The sequence below is a fragment of the Symphodus melops genome (assembly GCF_947650265.1).
Source record: "Symphodus melops genome assembly, chromosome: 4".
NCBI classification, from domain to species: Eukaryota; Metazoa; Chordata; class Actinopteri; order Labriformes; family Labridae; genus Symphodus; species Symphodus melops.
This window is the reverse complement of record NC_136694.1, coordinates 352,258-357,257: the sequence shown is the minus strand read 5'-3', so window position 1 is coordinate 357,257 and position 5,000 is coordinate 352,258. Positions and strand designations below refer to the sequence as shown.

The window sequence follows — 5,000 nt, the reverse complement described above, 5'->3', positions numbered from 1 at the left end:
AGAGGCAGAGTTAACCTCAGTACAGTCAAAGGCCCCGCCCACAGAGGCAGAGTTAACCTCAGTACAGTCAAAGGCCCCGCCCACAGAGGCAGAGTTAACCTCCGCACAGTCAAAGGCCCCGCCCACAGAGGCAGAGTTAACCTCAGCCCAGTCAAAGGCCCCGCCCACAGAGTCAGAGTTAACCTCAGTACAGTCAAAGGCCCCGCCCACAGAGTCAGAGTTAACCTCAGTACAGTCAAAGGCCCCGCCCACAGAGGCAGAGTTAACCTCAGTACAGTCAAAGGCCCCGCCCACAGAGGCAGAGTTAACCTCAGTACAGTCAAAGGCCCCGCCCACAGAGGCAGAGTTAACCTCAGTACAGTCAAAGGCCCCGCCCACAGAGTCAGAGTTAACCTCAGTACAGTCAAAGGCCCCGCCCACAGAGTCAGAGTTAACCTCAGTACAGTCAAAGGCCCCGCCCACAGAGGCAGAGTTAACCTCCGCACAGTCAAAGGCCCCGCCTACCGAGTCAGAGTTAACCTCAGTACAGTCAAAGGCCCCGCCCACAGTGTCAGAGTTAACCTCAGCACAGTCAAAGGCCCCGCCCACAGAGGCAGAGTTAACCTCCGCACAGTCAAAGGCCCCGCCCACAGAGGCAGAGTTAACCTCAGCACAGTCAAAGGCCCCGCCCACAGAGGCAGAGTTAACCTCCGCACAGTCAAAGGCCCCGCCCACAGAGGCAGAGTTAACCTCCGCACAGTCAAAAACAGAAGCAGAGTTAACCTCCACACAGTCAAAGGCCCCGCCCACAGAGGCAGAGTTAACCTCCGCACAGTCAAAGGCCCCGCCCACAGAGGCAGAGTTAACCTCCGCACAGTCAAAGGCTCCGCCCACAGAGGCAGAGTTAACCTCCGCACAGTCAAAGGCCCCGCCCACAGAGGCAGAGTTAACCTCCGCACAGTCAAAGGCTCCGCCCACAGAGGCAGAGCTAACCTCAGCACAGTCAAAGGCCCCGCCCACAGAGGCAGAGTTAACCTCAGCACAGTCAAAGGCCCCGCCCACAGAGATGTCCAGGCCCTTGAAAGTCCTGGTGAATGTGCCCTCCCAGATTATGATGTAAATCTATGTATTAATCACATTCGACCGCTGCTGTTAGCGTTAGCTTCCACGCTAACATTAACTCCCATCAGCCTTTGCAGTCGACCGCAGTAAGTTTGTTAACAGATTTCTGTTGGGTTCAAAAGCCCGAAGCTACCTTCCTCCGTCTCTTCCTCTTTCTTTTCTGGCATCCTTTGTGCAGGTCCTGGAGGCCGGCTTTACTCTCCTAGCATAGCTGCGCCTGCTAACGATGCTAACGTCACCCAAAGTCTGATATTGTTTTAAAAAGAGAGGGATTATATTTTTAAACCGTAAAAGGTGCTCACATTTAGGACAGACTTTGTTTTTCCATCACGGTCTACATGTAGTATGCTAACATTTAATTTAACATCTTTATAAACTAAATCTAAACTCTGTGGCACACTGAACTGAACTTTACTGTGTTTTTATAGTGAGCAAACCTGCAGCTTCCTCTGGTTCGCCCAGCTCTATTTTTATTTAAGTCTGTCTCCAAACCCCCCGATGATGAGAACAGTCCATCCTCTCCGTCTTCTGCCTGCTCAAACAGGCCGTTTGGAGATGTTCCCTTCATGACATCACAAAGGGCAGTAGCCCCTCCCCCAGGTGGGTGACACTCCCACAGCTAGGTGTTTGTTCTTCCCTCTGAGTCTGCCTTCTCACCGTAAACAATAGGACATGGAGAGAAAGCAGCGAGTACACCCGAGCCCTTCCAGAAAGGGGGCGTGGCCAGACACACGCTCATTTACATATTTAAAGCTACAGACACAGAAACAGCCTGTTCTGAGCAGGGCTGAAATAGAGGGGTTTATAGACATGATCAAATACAGGATCAGAGTGGATTTACAACAACACACTTCACACACATGTTGAAGAGGAGCGAGGACACTGATTTCACCTGAAGAGGAGGAGGTCATGTGACCTATGTTTAATATGTTTGTGTGTCTGGATTCAGGAACAGCCCTCTGAACCTTGCCGGCATGGCGGTGGAGCGTTACATCGCCATCTGCTGTCCTCTTCATCATGTTCAGATCTGCACGGTGCAGCGAGCCCACGCGCTCATCCCACTGATCTGGGCCGTGTCCTCAATCCCCGCCCTCTGTGATGTCATCATCATCCTCAGCGTGAAGCCCCTCTCTGTGTTCTCACAGAGCGTCATCTGTCACATGTCCTACGTGTACCACACGCCGCACCACACAGCCAACACCATGTACACTCTGGTGAAGTATTCTCCCTGCAGTTTTCATTCCCACTGTTTGAGTCGGGCATCAGATTAAAGTTGATGTCTTCCCCTCAGATCACGCTGTTGGTCTTGGTCTGCCTGACTCTGGTCACCACGTACCTGAGGGTGCTCTGCGCTGCTCAGGCGATGTCCAGATCGACCTGCGACTCGACCAGGAACGCCCACAACACCATCCTCCTGCACGGAGTCCAGCTGCTCCTGTGCATGCTCTCCTACGTTGCTCCCTTCTTGAACTCCTTTTTTTCCTCCATTTGGCCCCAGCAGGCCCTCAATATCCTCTTCATGACCTTCCTGTTGACCAACGTGCTCCCACGCCTGCTCAGCCCGCTCATTTACGGCGCCCGGGACAAGAAATTCAGCAAGCACATCAGGCTGCACTTCTTCTGTAAATGCTGCAGCCGTGCAGGACAGAGAGCCAGCGTCCCGACGGGGCCGACAAGAAGGTCCAACAAACTGTCCCCCCTGAAGGACACTTGAATGATTGGGCTTCTCGCCGTCACGTCTCCAACGCCGCTGTAGGCGTGAACGGAGAGCAGATTTCAGATTTATAAACGCCTGTTAGTGATGCACATACACAGTATATGAGAAATGGACGTAGGCTTTGTGATGCAATCTATTGGTTTGACTGCTGCTGTGAAGGCGCTTGTTTGTCATTTAGAGGTCAGAGGTCATCCTGTTGTAACCAGTGTGTGTGTGTGTGTTTGTATGTGTGTCCATATTCTTGTTTACATATTGTCATCGTCAAAAAAAAAAAAAAGCATCTCAGAAACTTTGTAAACTTTATTCATGTAATGAATTGAAAAGGCAGAAATATGTGATTAAGACTGAGAAGGGACAGTAATAAACAAGTTTATATTTCAAACTGTTTAATTTGTTGTCGGTTATTTATTAATTTCATAACAAACAAAAAAACTGTTGTTCTTATTTTCTTCGTTATTATTATTTGTTGTTGTTGTGATTCCTTCACATAAAATAAAACAATAAAATAAAATGTTTACAACATGTCACTCACACGTCAGAACTGAAAGTAATTATTATTTTTTATTTTATTTTATTTAATGGATTAGCTGTCAGTGTTTGGTCATCTTCATTTCACGTCTTATTTCCCATTCAAACAGTTTATTAAAGACTGGAGGCTGACTCACGTGTTCAGCTGGAGAGACAGGTTTCGGCCACTAGATGGCGCTATAAGCACAGACTTCGAAGCTTGATCCAAAGGCAGCTGTTTCTCCTCTGACAGGATGAAACGTCTTTAAAAGCTCAAACCAGCGGCGACACCACGTGCTCAATCAAACACACTTCCTGCTCCTGGTTTGTCTTCAGTCCAGAGGGAGACATGTTTACATCCGGGTACAAGTTCAAAACTTTTTAATGAAAGCACCTTTGATTTGTTCCTTCATTAAACATGAACACGAGTCAGAAATCTGTGAATATTATAAAGAAATAAAATCACTATCTTCTCTGATCCCCGTCACATTATGAACTCAGAACTGTGTGTGTGTGTGTGTGTGTGTGTGTGTGTGTGTGTGCGTGTGTGTTTGAGCATGAAGTTAAGTTGTTCAAGTTCATGTTTGCTTTCTTTCTTTTATGACTGCAATATTTCTGCAACCTCCACACACACACACACACACACACACACACACACACACACACACACACACACACACACACACACACACACACACACACACACACACACACACACACACACACACACACACACACACACACACTCCTTAGAGCCCAGCACACTGAGGCAATAATCAAGGCTTCATAAACATCAGCATTAATGTTCCCAGTTGACCACTGAGGGCAGCAAACACATCATAAAAACACCATCAGCTGTGTTTGTGGATCTAAATCGAGGCGCTCGTGCTTCTCCGCCGGGATGTGCCGGAAAAAGCCGAAGACGTCATCCGGGAGCGGACGAATCTGCGCGTCCACAGCGGACTCTGTCCTCTCTCTCCTGTCCCCGGCAGAGGAGGAGGAGGAGGAGGAGAGCTGGATGTGGAAGTTTTCAGCTGCGAACCTCCCAGTTTGCTTTAAAAAGAAGAAAGAGGAGCAGAAGAGGAAGGAGCGACAGTCTGGAGGATGAGCTCGAAAGTTTGACACGCGCCATGGGCTGAATGTGACGGCTCAGGAGGATGCTGATGAAGGAGCGTCGAGTCCAAACTCACAGGTGAGTCTCACGTTAAAGGACTTTTATTGTGTTCAATGTCTACCTTTGACTTCCTCCCCCCCCCCCCCCCCCCCCCCACCCGCTGCGACAGGGAGACAGGAAGCTGTGTGAGGAAACACAGTTAGTGAAGGTGCAGCTTCACGTGCTGAATTATACATACATGTGTGTGTGTGTGTGTGTGTGTGTGTGTGTGTGTGTGTGTGTGTGTGTGTGTGTGTGTGTGCAGTATGGCAGCTCCCGTGAGCGCAGCAGGGCCCTTCATGTAATTATAGACACACACACACACACACACACACACACACACAGATCAGATCTAGTCTCTGATGTTAGAAAACAGTGAAAAGTAAAAAGTGATTTATTGATGGATATATTTATATTTTTATAAACTCCTTGAAGGGTTCCATGTGGAGCAGATGACTCTAACACTGAGCCCACTGCACGTTCTTAGAGGGGGTTGGTACTGGGCTGATGTAGTCATTCTGG

The 5,000-nt window shown here is 48.9% G+C and overlaps 1 protein-coding gene across 1 annotated transcript in view; it reads left to right on the top strand.

Annotated features, from left to right (window-relative positions):
• Positions 1-4,276: 4,276 nt before the first annotated feature.
• LOC306823056 (delayed-rectifier potassium channel regulatory subunit KCNS2) overlaps positions 4,277-5,000 on the top strand; it is a gene marked incomplete at its 3' end in the record, with an annotated part of 9,406 nt that continues 8,682 nt past the window's right edge. Inside the window, exon 1 of the mRNA XM_079342421.1 lies at positions 4,277-4,517. The remainder of the gene's footprint in view (positions 4,518-5,000) is intronic.